This window comes from Pavona decussata, unplaced genomic scaffold (assembly GCF_977016875.1).
Source record: "Pavona decussata unplaced genomic scaffold, jaPavDecu1.1 SCAFFOLD_213, whole genome shotgun sequence".
NCBI classification, from domain to species: domain Eukaryota; kingdom Metazoa; phylum Cnidaria; class Anthozoa; order Scleractinia; family Agariciidae; genus Pavona; species Pavona decussata.
The window spans coordinates 255,001-277,500 of record NW_028145618.1 but is presented as its reverse complement, the minus strand read 5'-3'; the positions used below and the strand labels follow the sequence as shown (position 1 = coordinate 277,500).

Below are 22,500 nucleotides of genomic sequence, written 5' to 3'. Positions count from 1 at the left end.
ATAATGTTTGGTAGAACATTTTTTATTCTAGTAGCTATAGCTTTAGACATAATTTTTGCATCTACATTTACAAGAGAAATCGATCTCCAGTTTTCGAGAAAAGAGCGATCTTTTCCTTTCTTTTCAATAAGAGTAATAACTGCTTGTTTTTGAGATTTCACCTTTTTCGAAGCATTCGTTTGTACATTGAATGAAAGGATCACTAATTAATGGCCAGAATTTTCTGTAGAATTCAATAGGAATGCCATCATTCCCAAGTGATTTGCTGCTTGCAAAGCTTTCCAAAAGCAAAGTACATTCTTCTGATTGGAAGTAATTTCCCCCTCATATGATACCTTTGTTCCTCCGAAAGTTTAGGAATCTTTAAATCTTTTAAAAAGGATTCAATCGTCTGTGAGTTATTTTCATCCTTAGCTTGTTTCTGCTCGTATACATACAGTTCTTGATAAAAGCGTTGCTGTGCGGATAAGATATTGGAAGAATCTGTAGTAATTGAACCGTTTATATTTCATTTTCTAATATATTTTTTAATGTGATTCCTTTTTTCTAGATTCAGAAAAATATTTGGTACTTTTCTCACCGTGCTCGTGCCACGAGTTCGTGCTCGAATTATAATTCCTTTTACTTTTTCTTCATAGAACAATTCCAAGATATCTTTAGCGGAATTTAAAATACTTGCATTTAAGTCGTTGGGGTCTACTTCATGTATATGTTTTGCTTTAGCGTATTCTTCTTGAAGACTTTTTTCTCTTTCGTTTCTTTCCCGCGCTCTTCTTTTCGAATACTGAATTGTGTGCGTTCTTATTTATATTGTATTTCATCCAATCCCAAATGCTTCGGTTGTCCGACAGTTCATTACCATGATTACGACCTTCGGCTAACCAAATTGGTATCTTCTCTGCGAGATCATTAATATAGTCCTCGTCATCCAAAAGAGAGCAATTCATTTTCCAGTAACCGGGACCTTTTATATCGTTATATGTTAGAGAACTCTATGGAAATTGCTGCATGGTCTGTTTTAATGCCCGGAATTATGTCTGTTGTTACAACTAAGTCGTGTAGGGTATTTGAAATCAGCCAGTAATCTAATCGACGAAAAATCATTGGAGACATGATTTTGGCTCCATGTGAAACTTCTTTTCGCAGGATTCTTTATTCTCCATATATCGACAAGATCGAGCTCTTCTTGTAGACTATCAATTGTGGTTACGACAGATTTTCTTGGAATTAAAATACCCCCTTTCTTATCAAGAAGTGGATTAAGAGGGCAGTTGAAATCCCCACCTATAATAATATTTTCTTCTTCATCAAAATCATTTTTCCGCAACGTCATAAGCAAATTGTTGAAAAAATTGACGATATTTGTGTCTTTGTTTGGAGCATAGATATTGATCAATATATACATTATGTCTTTAATTTCTGCTTTTATCATTAAATACCGTCCCGAGGGATCCAAAATTTTAGAGTGAATTGTACAATCAACACCTTTATTAACAAGGATTGCCACCCCACATGAATTTGAGCTGCCATGGGCCAAGATAATCTCACTTCCCTATTCGTTTTTCCAATACATTTCTGCGTCTTTTTTCGAGTGAGTTTCTTGTCAGAAAATAACATCTGGCTTCTTCTTTCGACACCAAGTAAATATCATTTTTCTTTTCTTAAAATTGCTTAAATTTATTTAAACATACTAGCGCTCATCTAGTGGACAAAAAAAAAAATAGAAAAAAAAAATAGAACAGCTCTGGGATTGCAGAGGAAAGCAATAGAATAAAACAGAATGGACTGATGCCAAATGATGGCATGTGATTGTTACGTAACATGTGCCTAACTGGGCTTCCGCGGCATTTGCATGGAGGAAAATTTGCTTTGTAGACCTTTTACCGTACTATTCAATTCCTCCATTCTCGAGTCTAGACTGCTTAGTCTTGCCAGGATAAGGTCTAATTTGTTTGTGACGCCTTCTGAAAGCCTCAAAGCAGCCATTACTTCGTCTTCGTCCTCTGAAGTCTTCACGTCGGGAGATTGGATTCTTTCGCCCGTTTCTCTTCAGGTGACGCTTTTTGGGAACTGTTGTATGTATTGCGGCAAAATTTTTGCTTTGGGGTTACATATAAGGATGAAGACTCCATAGAAAACCAAAAATAAAGATTACGGTGGACGGAGCTTCGTAAGCAACGTCTTCATTCCGCCATACGCTCCCCTATCGAAGGCGCGCACATGATTGGTTTTAATTTTGTCTCTGATTGATTCAAAAGAAGTTTGCCTGCTATGATTGGCTAGAAAATCGGTTTTTAAACGGTCCAAAAATTCAACCAGTTGAAGCTTTTAATTTGTTTCTCAAATCTTTCCGATGAATGCGCACTAAACGTGTTCACTTTGCACGTAATTTCTCGTGATGTTCGGTGTCCCTGTCTTGTTATCACAGTTTATTCCACCGTGGCCACTGGCCGAGCAATAGTTCTTTCCCCCTTTCTTTGCCTTCTTCTCCGCCATAATACTCGTGCTTTCGAATGTGCTTTCGTGCTTTCTGAATACTCCTGCTTTCGCCGAATGTGCTTTCGTGCTTTCTGAATATTCGTGCTTTCGAATGAGCTTTCGTGCTTTCTGAACCACTAGTACGTCATATCCGGTGAAATCTGATCGCTTTGACCGAGCGCAAGATGGAGACTCTTCGAAGCGCGGATTTCGAACTTTGAGGCGAGCAAAATACCGCAAAAAAGAGCTTTAGTTACTTTAAAACCGGATATTTCGATTAATGAGGATATAAACAAACACATAAGTTAAATTTGTTTTTTATTTCTTTGGAAGTCCCGATTTCGCCAATGTTGGACCATAATTAACTATGGTTGGACGAGGGCGTTGGCTTGGATTTCATAAATCGTGTTTTGGAATCTGGACCATTCATCGGGTCTTCGTACCGCGAGTTGCTGGAAAGGAACAAAAACTACATAAATACGTTGACATAGGAAAATTTTAGGCCCAGTTCAGACGCTGAACTTTTCATGAGCCGAACTTAACTCAAATTAAGGTCGGCCGAAATCACGAAAATCCCGCCTTTTGATTCAGACGCCGAACTTAAGCCGAAATTACTTAACTTGAAGCAAAACCAATCGAAATGTTAGCGTTTTTTTTTTTTGTTTGTTTGTTTGTTTTTTTTAAGTTTTTTTTAAAAACGTTATAAAATATTATGCATTAGGTTCGGCTCATGAAAAGTTCGACGTCTGAATCAAAGCCGTTCCTAAGCCGAAATCCCGGCTGAGCCGTTCAAAATTGAAACAGCCGTTCTCAACCGATTCACACGCCGAACTTTTCATGTACTTAATTCGAGGTATTAGGTTCGGCTCATGAAAAGTTCGGCGTCTGAACCGGGCCTTAGCTTATTCAAAAACACTGAGATGTAATAGAACCATAGGAATCTCAAGCCAAAAGTGACGTTGACGACAGATCAAGCTCTCGATTTCGTTTGGCTACCAACGCTAGTCCGCTATCGCCACTCTTGCACGCTCTTCACTGACTTAAATTTGCTCCAAAATTTCATAAACATCGATGAGAGTTGAAATCTTAGTTGATGGCTTACTTTAACGTGCATTCTCAGTAAAACTTAAGTTTTTCAGATTTTATTCGCAAAACTCACCGCTAGGATTTTCCACTTATAAATCGTTCATCCACGGTACAATTAAACTATCCGCTTTCATGCGGCATACCGAAGGTGATGGTGATGCCATACACGTTTATCCATCTTTTAACTGAAAAGCCTGTTTACCCTAACAAGGTCATCGCCTTTACAAACACCTGTTTCCACAAGCAAACCTTCAACCAGTAATTTAAAAATACTTCAAGGAATTCAGTTAAAAAGCTTTCGACAATTTCTGCACAAAACTCCCGCACTCATTTCTGCCTAAATCATGTCCACACCGTTTGTCTTTACGCGAGTGTTCCACTGCATTCAGCGACCAGTTCCTTATCATCGGTTCAACTTACCTCGCCAACATCATAAATAAACAAGTGACCTTCATCATTGCCCGCAGCGATCTGGTGACCAGAATGCGTCCAACGCAAACGGTTAAATACCGTCATTGACTCGGAATTCGTCTTCGCTGTTGGCACCTACAAATGGAACAAACATGGGTATGGAAAGTAAATAGAAAGGTCATCTAGATGATACAATCAAACAAAAGAGAAGGAGATTTGCACCTCTGCATCGTTATTTAGGTTCCATCGTTCCAGTCTCCCTGTGTTATCCACGGCCGCGAATAATGCCGGGTGGATTGGTGACCACTGTACATCATACACATAATCACCATTGTCTTCAAATGAATACAGTGGCCGTGGCTTCTGCAATGAATAAAAAATTGAACTTTTATTTTTTCTTCCATCAAAGGTCTTTCTACAAACTTCTACGGGCCACTGCCACAGTGTGGCTGGAAACGTTCCATGTAAATCTCTACCGTATTAAAGACGTGCTGGCCGTGTTGGCTTCTTGTGATTGAAAACCTTCCCTGTGCAAGAATGCGAAACTGGAACTTTTCTTTAAAAGTCGCAAGAAATGTCACGAATTTACCAATTTACACACTTGTTTCAAAGCCTGTGTAAAGGTGGATTTCTACTGTCGCTAAATTTTTACGTGCGAACAGAGACAAATGTAACTGGCGTTACACTATTGGCCTCAGAAATAGCACCATCACTGTTCACACCTCGCGTATCATGCGTGTAAATCCGCCACATTACGTGCAATTGACCCGCGAGTAAAAAATACACGCAAGTGCGCGTGTAAATAATTTATAATAAAGAAGAATACAAGTTAATCATGCATCGTTTCTTGCTTTAGATTTATGTTCGTACTCACACTAAAATTGCGTGCTAGCAGACATCTACTACATGTGGAATTTTTACGTGCTACAAACGCAAAGCAAAATATCGCCTGTGAAGCTGCAAGTTTACCCACCTTGTGACTCCAGAGTTTGATGGTCCAATCAAATGATGATGTTAAAAACAGATAAGAGAAGTCGATCGGTCCCGCGGCTGAGTGAGTATCGATGCCTGTTACTGGACCGTAATGACCTTCAAAAATACTACTGATACCCGCTTTGCTGCAAACAAAAAGATACGGAAATAACGATTATGTTGAGGTAGTAAAAGCTTTAAAATTTGACAGATCTACAGCGTGAACTCAACTGGACAATGCCGAAATTTTTATGCCACGATTTGGTTAATTTTGGGAGTGTCTTCACTTCTTTGGAACGATGTGAAGCGCGGGAAAAATGCAAGCGGTGTCACAAGCGGGAAGGAACGAAAACAAGAAACTAGTTCAAGCGCGGGAAAACACGAAACCGCTCTGTCAAGCGCGGGAAAATGAGTGCTCTCTGCCAAGCACCCAAGCGGGCGGAAATGTGCGACCGACGCTAAGCGCGTGAAAATGTGCGACCGGTGCTAAACGTGGGAAGACATCAAACTGTTACCAAGAGTGGAAAACCATGTAACGGATGAAAAGCGCGGAACAAGATTGTAGGTACCCGGACTGCCTGGGGCGGTAAGCACGCGTGAGTCTACTTAGTTTGAACCTTCTCTCTTAACTTTTTAACGAGACATTAAAACACAGCAAGGAAACAGTTTAATACTTTCGATAGTTGATCCAAACCACTCTAAAAGTCTACGCTACCACCGAGTTACCTTCCATGCCGACAGGCTGTGTAGACAGAACCTTCTTGACTGCCAACCACGAAGTTATTAACATCACCAGCCAAAAAGGACAAGCACATCACTGCCACTGGTTGAGACTTTTTGTCTTGGAGCTCCATACCGTCCTGTAAAAAAATAAATACTCCAAGATTAATATCACACCTTCGGAAGTTGAGTTATTATATATTCGCAGTAGGCTAAAATAATTTGCGATATTAAAATGAAAGCCTCTCCAACTCAGGTTATTTCCATTTGTTTAACCCTACATGTAGCTTTAAGCCCTATCAGTGATCAGCATCAAATTTCTCCTTGTAATAACAATACTACTTCAACCCCTGAGGTCATGAGAATTAAGGAGATGATCAACCAAGATGAATTTTCTTGACATTTAATAATTTCTTCCCAGTACAAAATACGGGGACAAAATACGAGAATTTGTTTTTTGATATTACGGGTTAAAGGGTTAAACTATGTGCATATACAACTGGAGTTTAGAAGTGTTGGCGTTTGTGGTAGGAGGAATCCAGAGAACCCACAGTAAGGTTTGGAACAAGTAAAGAAGTAATGACAAACTCAGCTCATTCATGGTGCTGAGTATAATAGATGACGGCAACTGCGCTCACTACTTTCGCATGCCCTGCTCCCCAAATACTGGGGCACTGGGATAGGTTTGGGGGGGGGGGGGGAGGGAAGGAAGGGAGGAGGACTTTATAGACTTTACATTATACGCATAATCAAAATGAGGACAAGACACTTTATTCAGCATCAGTTGAAACGATGGTCCTTTTGCTGCTCTAAACATCAGGGCCGGGTTGTTCGAACGCCGATTAACGCTAATCCACGATTAAAAGTTTATCAAGGTCTTCATCACGCTCGTTAACAACGGGTTTAAAGGCTGATGTCAAGCTTAAGTAAAAGAAGTCTAAGTCAATACAGAAGGACAAAAATGTTTTGGAAGAATCTTTATTGATTACGTATTAAACTCGAATCAAAGTTCACGTTAATCCAGGATAAGCTTAATCGGGCTTCGAACGACTGGGCCCAGTCTTTCAGATTCCGGATTGGAATTAAAGAGCAAGTACTCCATAATATTGGTGAAACATTTTCCCTTCTCCACTGAAAAAATACATTGTCTTATGAAAATGATTATAATAAAAAATGTTCAAGGTTTAGATGGATGGAAGTGCCACACATCCAGTTAGCCATCCAAAACCAGATTGGGTCTATAAGAATACTGACAATAAAAATGAAGTCAGATGTAACGCACGAGCTTTCTCAAAGGAAAATAAAGCCAATTCCGCTATATTTTCGTGTTATTGTAAAAAAACAAATCAACAGCAGTTTTCCATGGTCTTATAGACCATAAAATGCCACCATAAAGTTTAAAACTTGGCAGTGAAACAACTCGCCGTTCCACTTAAGCTTTGAACATTTTATGACGTCATGTTATGGTCTACAAGAGTATAGACCATGTAGAAGACTGCCATCAGTTTGTTAGATAACAAATTAAACTCCTTCATGCCTAAACCTGGAATCTGAATGTTTTACCAGGAAGGACGATGACAAGTGGTAGTGTAACATACAAACATTTACCTCATGTTACGGTCTGTAAGAGTATAGACCACATAGAAAACTGCCGTTCAACTTGTAAGAAAACAAATTAAACTGCTTCATACCGAAACCTGGATTCTGGATGCTTTTGCAGGAAGGTGGATGACAAGTGGTAGCATAACATACAATCATTTACCTGAGGCTGAGAGAGCATGTCAAGACTCCATGAACACATTTTGCCATCATTTGACACACTGATCAGATTGTGAGCATTCTGAGTCCCCACTACGTTTAAACAATACACTGGATGCTGCAAAGAGATTGGCTAACCAGTTAATTTGACGGTGAAAAACATAACAGGGCTGCATGCTGAGCTTACCATGCCACTTTACTAAGTTTGTTTAATCGATTTTTAACAACGTTTGGACAACTTTTTGACAACTTTGCTTTTTTCTGTAAGCCAGTAGAAACGAGTCTATGATCACCTCTTGCAGGAAAACTGGACTCCAGAGTGCAGTGAAACTCAAGCATACTTTATTATTATTAGGCTCAAGCAAAACAAAACCTGAATCAAACTGCGAAACAAGTAGAAGGTCGAGCTTTTTAAGTGCTATGGGTCACGTTCAGACACTGAGCTATGTTGCCACTCCTGACACATTTGCTGGGAACATGAACGGATAATACAATTGCCCATTGTGGAGTTGGAATGGAAACCAGGGAAGAGTTTTTAATTTTCATTTAAACAGAAATTATTAGAAGCTGTCAATAAGAAGCTGCCTGTATTCTTTAGGATTAGGTGGCAGAAGGAAGGAACAAACTGCACCTGTGTGGACCAATCCAAGCAAGTAACCGTGCTGTGTCTTGACCATCTTTCATCAAAGAAGTCTCGATTGAAAGACAGTTTACCAGATGCTTGCATGTCTCTATGAAAAGATCAAAGGGCAAAATAGGTGAATTACTTGAAAATAATGACTCTTGATAGATATAGGCAGTCACTTGATAATTGGGCTTTTGGGTATTCTAATATTATTTTTCAGCAGATGTGCTCAGATTTTGAAGAGTGACAACTCAAATGAAAGCTACATACAAGTTTGTCTATTATGCTGTACAAGGTGGTTCCACCTTTTCAGTCTGTGGATGACCATTCTATACCTACCACCTTTTTCTAAGTCAAATGCAAGAAGACTTTCGAATGTTGCTGTTGTGATGCAGACCGTTAAGACACGTGAGATCAATGTCTTTAGTCTGCAGGCATGTGATTGACACATAATGCATGAGAGTTGGCAGGTATACGATTCAAGCAAAGGGAAATGAGCAGTACTTTACTATGGTCCCATTCATCTCTTACCTTTTCCCACATTTAAGTCTTATACTGTTTAACCCTTTATGCCCTTATAGTGAATATTTAAGGGTATGATCACCCAAGGTGAATTTTCTTGATATGTTAATAACTTCTCTCCTGTTGATTTAAAAACAAAAGTATGGGGACAAGAAAGGAAATTGTGTTCTTTGATATTAGGGGTTAAACGGTTAAAAGCACAAACAAAAAACCCACCCTTTAGTGTCCCCTGCTTCAGCACTAGAGTAGTCAGATGTGAAGTCCACTGTTTCACACAAGGCTCTCTCCATCAGTCTTGTGGCTTTGTCAAAGAACTTGCTAAATTCTCCTGAATTCAATATGTGTTCCTTCTGTTCCTCACTCAGCTCTATAACTGGAACTGTTTAAGATGGAAGAATTTGTTAAGTTCTTCACTGAGGGTGTTAATGAAAGCACACTGCTCAAATCAAGTGGTTAATGGAGTAATTTTCACTTGCCTTCTTCTCTGAGTTCCTCCTGTCTGTCTTCAGTTTCAGGTTGTGGTTCGGTTTCCTTTGTTTTTTGGTACTGCAGCAGATTCAAATTCATCTACAAACAAATCAATTAAAATCTATCAGTTCACAGTTGAAGTATTCCCAGACCTTGATTCATGTTTAATTAAGTGAAGTCTCTTTAGACCTTGTATGATCATTCAAAATCAGCTTATTTTATTGGGCAATAATTTGCTCTGGAAATGTTACACATGTAACTTTATAATTACACACATGCTGTTCAAAATGCTTCAACCTTTTGAGTCTGTGGATGAAATCCTTAAAGTGTGACTATTTAAATGAAAGCTACAGAACAGTACTTTCCTGTGGTGCTGTTTATCATGCTATAAAGGGTGGTTCTATCTTTTGGATCTGTGGATGAAATCCTTAAACGTGATCATTGATATTAAAATAACGTTCTAGAGGTGCTTTTTATCATGCCATCCAAGGTGATGCTAACTTTTGAATCTGCAGATGAAACTGTTGACTTGACCACAGCTTGACTGCAGTCATGTATTCTTAACAAATATAAGCTGACGTTAAAACGTCCAGAGCATTGATAAAAAAATTTGGGCAAAGACAACTAACCTGCGGGCTCCTCTGGTTCAGCAGTTTGTGTTTGTATTTCTTTGTTGTATAACACAGGTTTCTAAAGAAAAGATATTTGTTAACTGGAAAAATTTGTAACAGAACTATGTCGCAATTCCATGATTATTTAACTGCAATATTATTGTTCGGTCACTAACCTTTGGTGGAATATTTGTCTGTTTAAGTTGCGATACAGCTAATGTAATTGTTTTTTTCTTCTCACTAAAAACAGAATCAGATTGAGATAATTAAATGCAATTATTGCATTTGAAGTTGTTTCCAACTGAGTGTCGAAAAAACAAGACCAAAGCAATTGCTCTAACCAAAACAAAATAAACACAAACAACAGAACACAAAGCAAATACCATCCATGTACTGTTAGTATTTATTCGATTAACCACCCTGGGTGCTTATTTAATTTTAGGCCAATGAGAGTGGGCACTTGTTCGAGGTGGGCACTTATTCGAGGGTGGGCGCTTATTATTTTCCCAACATTTTCAGCAAGAGAGCATGACGAGCCCAAACGACGGCTGCGATGGAGACTAGAATATTATTAGAGAATGACAAAACAAGGGATAACAAGTTTATTTTGCTTCAACAAGACAAAACAAAGTGCAATTTAAGCTAACATAAACAAGTCACAAACAATATAAAAGTTCATTGACAACTGTATCTAAAACCAATTTGGAACAAAACTGACGTTCCTCTTACTTCACGTTGGGGTAGTACAGAAATGTCTTTTTCTGGGGGGGGGGGGATAGAGTGGAGTGTGGAGTGGGCGCTTATTCGAAGGTGGGTGCTTTTTAACTTTTTGGGCTATTAGCTAGGTTGGGCACTTATTTGAGGTGGGCGTTTATTCGAAGATGGGCAGTCAATCAAATAAATATGGTATATTGTTAACAGTGTCAAGCAAAAAGGATGTTTGGAAGTTTAGTTGAAGCATAATGAAAAAATGCAAAATTGCACAATCCCACAAAAACTAAAGAAAACTAAAAAATACAGACTTAATAACTTTTTTAGCCAATCACAGAGCACAGTGAAGCGAGACCAAAGTGAACATGGAATTTTTTAACACTCAATTGAATACGTAATCGCATCCGATAGCTGGTTGACAAGGTGGTTTGTTTTCCATGACACCAAAAACCCTTTCCAAGTTTAATTTATTCTCCTGCCGAGACTGGTAGTCCCAGTGGGCCGTTGCTAACACATTTAAATACAAGAATGTTACGGCAAGCAAGTGACAATTGGTTTGGGTTTTTCTTCTGGTTAGTTGGCAAAGTTATGTAACTTTTTTTTAGCCAATCACAGAGCACAGTGAAGCAAGACCAAAGTGAACATGGAATTTTTTAACGCTCAATTGAAGGGATTGGACAATGGAGCATAACCAACCTATAGCAAGTCTTTGCTCATTCTTTGTTGTTTTGGTTCTTAGTTTCCAGATTTTTTGCGAGTTCCCTTCAATTCCTTTAGTTTCGTTTTGCACTTTTATCACAAAATGAAGCACAAAGCAGTGGATCAGACATCGAAGCACAACATTCCTAAAGGAATTGAAGGCCAAGTAAAAGTAAATTGTGCAAAGGATGTACAATTTGAATTACTGAGAATTTATGAACATTGTTTTCTTTCTGTTGTTTCTAACTTACACATCTTAAACAGTTCCAGTTATAGAGCTGAGTGAGGAACAGAAGGAACGCACATTGAATTCAGGAGAATTTAGCAAGTTCTTTGACAAAGCCACAAGACTGATGAAGAGAGCCTTGTGTGAAACAGTGGACTTCACATCTGACTACATCTTTGCCTCAGGGCTGGCAGATTCAGATTTCCCTTGCTTCTGCAGCAGTGGAGATACTGTTGACAAGGAAATTAATCCAACACATTGTTAAGTGCCAGGACTACAGTAAAATACTCATTAGTATACAGTGGAACCCTGCCTTATGATCACTTCGTTATTACCACCACTTTTGTGTGCCCTGGATGAATTGAAATTCTTGTCATTTCCTTAGTTTTATAACCTCGTTAAATCCGACCACCCTGTTATAATGACCACATTTTCACAGAAACAAACAAGAACAAATTGGCATCTTATAATTTACAACTTAGGGGTGGGATATTGGCACTTGTATTTTTTGAAGACTCCAGGCAAATCCTTATGGTTATAATAATGATTTTTGTCTTGCTTCTAAACTGGTAAGAACTAATGCAAATTGAGAAGCATATCAGAGAATAAAACTGGCAATATCTCACCACTATGTGGCAATAAAATGCTAACTTGCCCTGAACCTCAGTTTAATAATTGCAAAATATTACATTTACATTGCCTCAAGAGAAGGAGACCCTTATTTCTTTGATACCTTCCTTGCTGTTCTGAGAAGCAAACTTGACATAGAAAAACACAATTCAAAATTACAAATCAATCTTTAAATGCCATAAAACTAAAACCTACCTTTTTGCCTATTAAACGCAAGCTGCACTTTGGGTGCTGTATTTCCTCGATTGAACGCCCCCGGCATTTATTTAACAATTCGGCAGTTTTGACCCGGCATTTTTCCGAGGCCGGCGTTTAATCAGGGTCCGGCGTTAATTAATGAAATGCGATTTTCAGCCATTTTTCCAAGTTGATTTATTATTACCGATCCTCGGAAACCTAGGGGCAGTTTGTCAGTGCTGGACGATTTTTCTCTGGATTACCCGAAGTTACAGTATTATGGTACCGTACATACGGCACGTGTACCATGTTGCAATCAAGATTTGTATCATTAACAAACAGCACATAAAAAATATATGAATGATGTACCTTGTAGGAGCAAGTAAATGATATCACTACAAAGTTGTAAGTTTATAAACTGTAATGTCGCCAACGAGGTTACTATTTACTTGTAACCGGTTCTTGTGATCTCGAACCCTGATAAACACCGGGACCCCGATTAAACACACCCGGCATTTATTTAAAAATGGGCAGTTTTGACCCGGCGTTTATACGAAGCCGGAGTTTAATCGGGGTCCGGCGTTTAATCAAGGAAATACGGTATTGTAAATCTTTTTTTTTTTCTATTAAATGTTTTTTAAGCTGTCTTGTATTGTATTGTATTGTATTGTATTGTATTGTATTGTATTGTATTGTATTGTATTGTATTGTATTTTCTTAGCTTGTATTTATGTTTGTAACTATTTCTCGGTAACTCTTCATTGGAAGTGAAATAAAAAAAAAATAAAAAAAAATAAAAAATAAATAAATAAAATGCTATTTTTTGGCAAAATGGGTAATTTTCATCCTACCATTTCTGAATATCTCATCAAATCCCACAATTTCAGAAATGTAGTTTTTAGAATGTCATTCGAAACTCCTTTAGGACTTCATGAAAGGCAGACCTCCCAGCAAAGCAACTAACAGTAATAAACTAACAAAAAGACATGCAACAAGATATTACAAACCTGCTGTGCCTGCTATGATTCCCTTGATCAGCTCAGCTGCTTCCCTCTTCTTTCTTTCAATCAATCTCAGATTCCTTGACATCTTTTGTCGCCGCAGCTGCAGCTTTTTGTGCTGCGGCTGTCTGATCTTGCTGAAATTATACCAAATTACAGCATACCTTTTAGACATTAACTGATCTATTTACTAGTGTTTCTAATGATAATTTTTCAGTGCAACGTAAAAAACTGTAACTGAAAAAATCCGATGCTCAATCAAACAGCAAGAACAACCCACAAACCACAAAAATAATTACCATTATGGTTCAATGCAGTTTATTCATGTTTGATCTGATTCATTCTCCTTTCCAACACAATAACATGATACTTTCCAGAAATTATTCTGGTGTTCACGATTTTCACACTCGCACTGTAATAATCACTGAATAATGCACTGTAACACACATTTGGATATTTATTTACTTTGAAAATGTGGAAGCATATGTAAGTGAACCGTAAATGTTAATGATAAAAACTAGTAGTAATCAATTATTAGAAAAATGCGTTCGACGAAAGGGTGGGAGGAGGGGTAGCGCTTATGTTATTCTTTAGTCTTTTATATTTCCCATGATGCCCTCATTCAATTTCTGGGGGATGGGTCAAAGGAGGAAGATCAAATCCTTGTGAAAAGAAATGAGAAACTTTGATTTTGAATGAAGTGTAAACAAGAATTTTATTACTTTGAAGAACGAAGTTAACAACATGGCTGGTCCCTCTGTATTTTTTGCATTATGTGTAACACATGTAATGAAAGGGACTATTGCTAAGTTGAAAACTTATGTTATGCAATACATATGAAATGAAAACCAGATGGGGAAATTTTTTATGACAAGTCATCAAATGACATATTTGTTTCTTCAAACAACATTGGTTTAGATCGTGTGTACACAATATTAAATGAACTACATATGGAATCAACAAATATTAGAATTCTTAGAAGGCGTCAACGGAACAACAATATTGGAATTGTGAAATTAAAGAATACAGTTCACACGTAGTAAATAATGAAGTATTTAGGAAAAGCCTCAAACTAAATTTATATTTGGAACAACAACATTAGTAGCGTGAAAGAAAGTAATATTTCAACTTGGAACAACAAATTATATATTGGAAGTGTGAAATTACAGAATAATGCTTTCAACTTAACACACTAAATAAGGTAATTCCGCTGAAAAGGAGTATTTAAAATTGTCTAAGACTTGGACCAGTTCATGACTTTATTATGAGCATTACAAAAATGCAATAAAAAATGGGGGTCACCCTGCTCGTTTTTGTGCAACATGGATGGCTATTATAGTAAATAGATGACCCACGAGGTTTATATTAGGAACGCCAGTAATCAGAAAAGGGAACCATCATTTCTAGAAAAAATAATTTCTTGCCTTAAAATATCGAAGCAGTTCAACAAAATTTACTTTAATCTTACACAACAAACTATTTTCATTGAACTGGAATTAAGATTATGAAAGAAATTAAAGATTTTGTTGCGCGTGCTTGTAAGCAGCACTACCTAAATACGTGCTTTTTAAAGCATTCAAATAGAAATATCTCAAAGTAGAGTATTAAACTTTTCTTTAAATCGCGATATATAGTGGTCAACCGTATGAAATTTAAATTGATGCATTAAAGAATGGGGGTCACCGTGCTCGTTTAGAAGAAAAGAACCATTTATTTTCCTGCCGAGCTTAACCTCAAGAAAATAGCGTGATGTTCTGCGTGCGCGCGCTCGTGCGCGCGCTAAATGACGCAAAAAATTATGCGCAGCAAGGATGCGCAATGCAATTCAATGGAATCACCTTAAAGTATAATGAACTGCACTGGTGCATGTTTTGATAATTATTCATTTATATCTGTAATTAACAAATTGACGGCAGTTTTCTATGGTCTATACTCTTATAGACCATAAAATGACGTCGAAAAATGTTCAAAACTCAAGTGGAACCACGAGCAGCAGGCGAGTGGTTTCACTGCCAAGTTAAAAAAAGGTAACTATAAGAAGAACTTTACCGAAAAAATTGAGAAAATGGACAACCGGCTTAACTTCTGGAGATCCCAAAGTCTAACTCTGTTTGGTAGATGTCTAATTTTTAAAAGCTTAGGAGTTCCACAGCTGATTTATTCGGCTTCAATGTCGAGCATGCCTATAGAAGCGAGTGTCAAGTTGATCACCAACTATTTATTTAATTTTATATGGAACAAAAAACCTGATAAAATAAAAAGGCAAGTACTTTTAAAAAGTGAAATCTGCTCCGATGAATCTTGGTCATATATACCAAGCTATTATTTTAAAAGGTACGGTGGACTTAACTTCTTACTTCGTTGTAATTACGATAACCATTTTATTAAACAGATTGACCTTCCACTTTTTTTATAAAGAAATCCTAATCCACATGTTGGAGTTAAAACAGTTGTATGGATATTACCAAGAGCAAGATTTAGTGCTATTTAATAATAGAGAAATTTTAATAAACGGGAAGCCATTTTATTACAACGAAGGGCATCTTAATGGTATATTCTCTATCCGGGATGTTTTAAATGATGAGGGGAAATTTCTTTCCAATCAATCCTCCAAAAATACCGTCACCTTAAGTGCAATTTTCTTCGATATTTTCAAGTCCTTGCAGCAATTCCGAAACATCTGCGAGAAAAGGCAAGTCAGACTTCGCTTAACAACACAAATTCGAAAAGGACAACTTTATATTCTCTCTGTCGCCAACTGTTTCAATAAACTTACTCAAGGTGAAAAGCAAAGATTTCTATTGGCTTATTACAAAAAAGTTTGTAACTAAGGCTACTGGTTCAAGGAAATGGGAACACGAAATTCAGTCGATGAATTTAAGTTGGCCTTGCTATTTTAGTAAATTGAAGCTAATCTGTAAGGAACCTAAACTTAGAGAATTCTATTATAAATTATTACTTGGAATTATTGTTACAAAGAAGGATTGTATTACGTTGGTATTGAAAATAACAAAGAAAGCCTATACTGTAATGAAGGTGACTCGATGGGTCAGACTTTCATCGACTGCCACTTTTCCAAGTCCTTTATCAGTAACGTTGTGGAACGGTTCAACAGGAAACATGCCACCTCCTTTTCACCCTCCACCGAAGAGTTTCTATTTGGTAAATTTGGTAATGATCAGTTATCGTCTTCAGATATGTCGCTTAAAAAGTTTAATTATTGCTTGTTATTTGCAAAATATTACCTATACTGTCAAAAACTGAACAAAAAACAAATCAACTTTGATGAGTTTAAGCAACGTATTGCCTTCAAACTTCGCATTGAAGGCCTTTCATAATTCAATCTCTTTAATATTCATTATTTACTTAGTCTATATTTAACATGCCTGTTACAACTTGTGTTCGTGTGTACGTTTTTGTGCATGTGTCCAGTGTTGTGTAACTGTGTGCATGTGGTTTAAAATAATGCAAACGAACCTTTATATGTGTCAGCACTCCCAGAGATATTTGTTACTTTATTTTTGAAATGTAAAACTACAAATTGTAGCTTAATCTTGTTATTTCCAATAGAGATTTGCGTTAAATAAAAAATGTCTTTCAAATTTAAGTCTTGTTCTTTTCATTAAAATAATAATAATAATAATAATAACAATAATAATAATAATAATAATAATAATAATAATAATAATAATAATAATAATAATAATAAAAACAAGGGAGAGACCTTTCGTGATTCAATTTCAAAACAAACTTCAGTAACACCGAAAACGGCTTTCACATAAAAATAACATTCACTCACCTCGGTACTCAAAAAAACTCCGAAAACTTCAGATTTGCTAAAACCAACACCAAACAAAAGAAACACAAAAGCCCGGAAATCAGACAGCTCATTGCGTCACCGCTTGGTTAAGACTGGGTACGGTGAAGAAATGATGACCTCACAAGACTCACAGGGGAAGGGCAAGAAATTGTTGAAACTACATGCAAGAACTCTTACATACACTTTAACTTGCAGTTGAGTAAGTGAGTCAGTACTGAGCTCCTTGAATTAAGAGCTACTAAGAACTTAAACATTCATGTAACATTTTTTTAAAGAACATTCTCCGTCCTCCCTTTTTATGCTGGTTCTCTCGTCTCCCTATTTTTTGCTTCCTTTCTCCCTCCTCCCTATCTTTTTTGGCCGTTTCTCCCTCCTCCTCAAACCGTTCCTCTCCCCTCATTACATACTCGGATATGACTTTATCGACCTCCGCTACACCACGTAAAACATAAATTCGTGGAGCAATTTCTTCTTTCACGTCCGAGGGCGACATCACAATTTTCAAAGAAAGAGAATCGAGCCTTTAGTCGTTGAAATTTAATCAACAACTTCGGGATAACATAAAAATTTCCAACGCTTCTATGTCTGCGATTTTGAGTTTACCGCGCTGAAGCCGCGAAATGAACTCGTTTCCATTCCACTCAAGAGAGGTCGTGAAGAGTCGGAACGATTCGGTGAAGACTTCGGCGAATAATAATTTTATTCAGTTCTAGTCTCTGCGCGGATTCCTGATTTTGAAGTATCCATTCTAGGCACAACCGTCACAACTCTGCTCGAAGGTGTTGTCGGCCATATTAGATCGGTCAACTTAGTTCGAAAGTCGGCTGAGAGCTTCCCGTTTCTTTAGCTTGACTTTTAATTCTGGCTTGAAAATATGTCTGTTCGAAAAGCCGAGCTAGAGAAGAAAACGGAAACGTTTGGAAGACATAAAAAAAAGGCCAGGGAAGACAAGAAGAGGGTATGAACACCACAGTTTATACCATTGGTAGGGATTCAGACATGATCATCTCTTCACCTCAATGTATTCTATCTCAGCTACACATGTGGTGCACAGCCGACAGACTAATTGCTCATGAATCAAAGACTGAAGCAATGATAATATCTAGATCAGTCTTTTTAGGCCCTCTGCCAGCTTTAAGATATGGCACTAAGACCATCGAGCTCAAGTCCTAATCTAAGTGTCTTGGCTTAACTATTGACAATAAGTTATCTTGGCAGGATCATATTAGGAATGTTTGTAATTTATTTAACAAGAAATTGGCTGTTCTCAAACGAATCAAATTCCTGCCTTGTCTTTTCTTGGGCGAATCTCGAAGGGCGCGTAGAGCGCTACAATGCTTTGTCAGTCCTGGTGAACTTCGTAAAGGTTGGCATCTTACAATATGCCAATATTGCTCGTCCTGAGGGCATTCTTGCACCCAACTGGCGGACACTTCACGGACCACGCGTTTAGATTGTGTGTCTTGTACTATTCTGTTCACCATTCGTAATCCTCAAGGATATTAGGTGACTTTAAAAGGTAATGAAAGCCGATGGGCGAAGGTCAGTCAAATAACAGACGCAGTAGCATGGCATTGACGTAGGAGAAGCGATGGAAGAAACAGCAAAGGACACAAAAATAATAAGAGGACGATTCGGAGCACAAGCAATGACTAAAAAAAGTGACGTCGGCGAAGACTCGTTAACGCTCTACAACTCACTATAACATGGTTACATGGGGCTATGACTAGGAGAAAGACCCAAACCGAGACCGACCAATCAAGGGGCGAAAATGACGCATTTTTCCGTGAGAATTGGAAGACAAGTGCAACGCACAGGAAAAAATTGCCTTGGTATTATTATGTAGATTTTTAATGGCTTACAAATAATAAAATATATTTATTGAGGGGTAATTTCCAACAAATTCCTCGCAGTCTAGTGGTAAAGCAGATGGACAGGGAATCCAACGCTAACAGTACGGCTTCAGTTCAAGGCACGGTATGGTAGGTAGACCGAAAAAAAAAAAAAAAGAAAAAAAGCATTAGGGGGCTGGGGTGGAGAAATAAAGAAAATGGGATTGGGAAAATGGAGAGAGAAGTGGAGAAAAAGTCATGACACGACGAAATCCTCTTTTATTGACGCAGTAAGTATTAATTGCAATGTATATATGCAAAACACATGGGACGAGGTTATTGTCTTTAAAAACAATGAAGCGCATACAATGCTTTGTCAGTCCTGGTGAACTTCGTAAAGGTTGGCATCTTACAATATGCCAATATTGCTCGTCCTGAGGGCATTCTTGCACCCAACTTTCAAAATCAAACGAGCGCGCAGCGCGAGTTTGATTTGAAATCACAAGTATGATTTCAGACCAAAATTGCACGACACAAAGTTCAATTACCACTTTATTCCACCCATTTTGAAATCACGGAGTTTTATTGTCAATATTAATATTCTATTTTTGTTACTTCATTTCCATTTTGATGAGCTAAAGAAAGGATGCAATTTAGAGCAAAAAATGGTGCAATTTGGGAATAAATTGCACTGTTGAAAGCCAATCAGATTGCAAGGATCACCAGTGATTTCAAAATGAGTGTAATAAAGGACGAAATAGTGTTGTTGATAGAAAGGGCAGGTAAATTGTTTTCATTTGAGTGAAACTAAGAGCATGAAAGAACATTTTATTTCCTTTTCTGATTTTCCCCGATTTTTTTAGAATCGTTGTTTATCATGATCAATGCATGCACTCAGTGTGGGTTAACCTAATCCAAATGTAACTCGTAATTAAGTTATATCTTCAACCTATTCCATATAAAGACCACTATAAATTAAATAATCACTATACTCTGGTAGACAGGTTCGGAAGATATTCTCACTGGCCTTGTCAAAGGCTGTTTGTGTGGTGGATACTCTGGAGCACGCTAGGAGTTAACAATGACAACGTCAGACTTGAACAGTAACGACCTGTCAGAGATAACACCGTCTTTAAGACCGAACACGAACATCCGAGAAATACCAGTCGTGCCCCTTGTCCTTTGAGACTAGTGCGCGCGCTAGAAAATAAATTAAGGTTAAACTCTTATCTTAAAATTCGATCAGCTCTACCGTCAGTAATAATGCAGAATAATGTTGTGTATTTCCAGTTAACATTTTATCACCATCATTGACTCATCTCAAACTGACATTAAAGCTACGTTTGACTGCAATTGTATTTTAACAAGTTAACCTGAAAAGCATCACTTTTTTTTTTCGTTCCATTCATGGTAAACGTCCTTATTGCCTTGATTAACCGTATAACACATTGCAAATCTCGCGCACCTTTTGAGCTTGATCCACAACTTTTGAGCATTGATCCATGGCGAAAGATAAACTTCACTCTCCTAAGTATGGGTCCGAACGCACTGGACTGACAAAATTTGTTTGGCCCGCAAAAAAACCCGAAATTTGGGGTGTCAGTAAAACGCGGGGTCGGGGCCAGATTTCCATACAAACACTGTTATTTCAAGCCTGTTTGCCTTCTCGTCAAAATCAGGAGTCCATTGTCAAAATGGCGTCGAAAACCGTGGGGGTGAGTAGTAAGATCATGCACATTCTAGTTCAAGAATTTGTTCAATCTCGTTCCCAGAGCCCTCGAGGGCTCTGGGAACGAGATTGGAATTTGCTAGTTCAAGGAAATATATTGTCTCGTACCTTGTATTTTTTGCCTCATTTCGTTTCTCAGAAGAATAAAAGGTAGTCAATTCACGGAACCAATGTCCGCCAGAATACGGAACTGCATCGATTGTTGTCACCGATGACCTATCCTAAGCTAGTAAGCTTTAGAGACTTAACTTTTTTGTATTGGCTTTAATCCTTATTTGACCCACAAATGACCTGTGATGTTGAAAATAAAAAAAAATAAAAAAAAAATAAAAAAAGAGACCCCGACCCCGCGTTTTACTGACACCCCGAAATTTGTCTCTGCCAAATTTTCAATTTGTCAAGCGTGGGCGCACTCAGACACAGCAAAATATTTGTTCACCACAAGTGTCAATCACACAGAAATAAATACCATCGCTTGCGCGCTGAGTTCATGGGTTTATGGTGATCATTATACCGCTTCGATCGAATATGTTGCCTGGGCATATTACTTGCTTGTATTCCAGTTTTTTTTCCTCCTTGAATTCGTTTAACTCCAGCAGAGGCAGTTGCTACTTCTACTATACCAGGGAGGCTTCACCTTGTTTGTCTACCACTTGTTCTAGAGTACCACAACAGATTTGTCCGTAGAAGGCGGCGAAGGCCTCATCCTCATTATTGGAACCCGATCTAGGCCTTACAATTCTTGGTTTGAAATTCATTTTCATGACAGGCTCGCACGACTCACTGCGTTATGTTGTGTACATTTATTATGAGCGCTGCCTTATATTTTTGTAATTTTTTATATTTTCTGAAATACTTCGACTAAAATTAGAGATCAGATTGACATTTTCCTTCAAATCATGGCGTGTATGGTTGGCGAAATGGTGCAAAATTCAGGATAAATATCCATTCGCATTCAGCTTTAATATCCATTCACATTCACGATTAATATTTTGATTAACAAATAAAACCGTTCACATTCAGCATTTATATCTATATTCTGGATCAATATTGGTTCACATTCAAGATATGTATTCGTTCAGTAGTTATAACTTCATCCACATTCAGCTATTGTATCGGTTCACATTCACAGTACCACGAAAGATGCAAAATTCACGAAATATTTCCATTCAGCAATTTCTGCGCATCGTATCTTGCGCTCACCACGTGATATAAAATGACCTCGTACCCAGAGCCCGCGCTTTCGTGATCAAAATGGCGGATGCGGGTGAACGGACCGAACTATATGATGTCTCTGATTGGGAACTTTTTTTGGAGCAATACTTGTCGTCCTTACCGAAAGTGAAACATTATGGGAAACACCACGAATGCTAATGCTAATGCTGCTCGGATTATACTCATTCATTCAGGCTGATGGCCACTTCCCTTCACATTTTAAACCTTCTCTTAATGTTTCGCATCTATCTAGGAAGCCAACAAGCTTGATGTTGTGCAGTCACTTGTGACCTGCAGTGTGCTAACCAAGGACAAGTGTTTGCTGGATCAGATGAGGAAAGGGCTAGCAACTCTCAATGTCTTGCCTCAGATTGAAAAGCACCCAGATCTGTTTGAGCATTTGTTTGTAGATAAAGTAGGAAATGTAACCTCTGATTTTGTGAAAAATCTACAGCAACTGCCTGATGAAGATAGCAGCAGTGCCTCAAAGAGGTCCATTCAGATGCTTGTTTCATCTCTTGACAACGCTGAAGTGAGCGATTTGCAAGATTTTGTTCAGCTTGTGACCGGTAGCTGCTCTGTCACTAGTGAATGGCTCCTGGTTGCATTTGGGTCAGCTGTGTTGATACAGAATCGTTTTTTGCATCCACATGCCTCCTGGAACTAAACATTCCCACCAATTTTTCAAATCTTGCACATTTCGATGGAGCCTTACGAGCAGTGATTAAGGGAAGTACCTTCAACACAGCCTGAGTTGTTTAAACATAATATTGTACTTCACCAAATGTTTCAATATTTATCTTTGGGGA

General features: G+C 37.9%; 1 pseudogene across 1 annotated transcript; it reads right to left on the bottom strand.

The window, feature by feature from the left end:
• Window positions 1-2,816: 2,816 nt before the first annotated feature.
• On the bottom strand, window positions 2,817-18,399 carry LOC146460408 (dynein, cytoplasmic 1, intermediate chain 2a-like; annotated as a pseudogene). Its single transcript, XR_014857643.1, has 15 exons — window positions 18,295-18,399; window positions 13,102-13,232; window positions 11,450-11,517; window positions 10,129-10,145; window positions 9,828-9,891; window positions 9,670-9,730; window positions 9,049-9,139; window positions 8,789-8,951; window positions 8,057-8,156; window positions 7,430-7,543; window positions 5,674-5,807; window positions 4,949-5,093; window positions 4,198-4,338; window positions 3,985-4,110; window positions 2,817-2,930 (listed from the first exon to the last, which is right to left on the bottom strand). The product of XR_014857643.1 is annotated as a dynein, cytoplasmic 1, intermediate chain 2a-like (transcript).
• Between the last annotated feature and the right edge of the window lie 4,101 nt (window positions 18,400-22,500).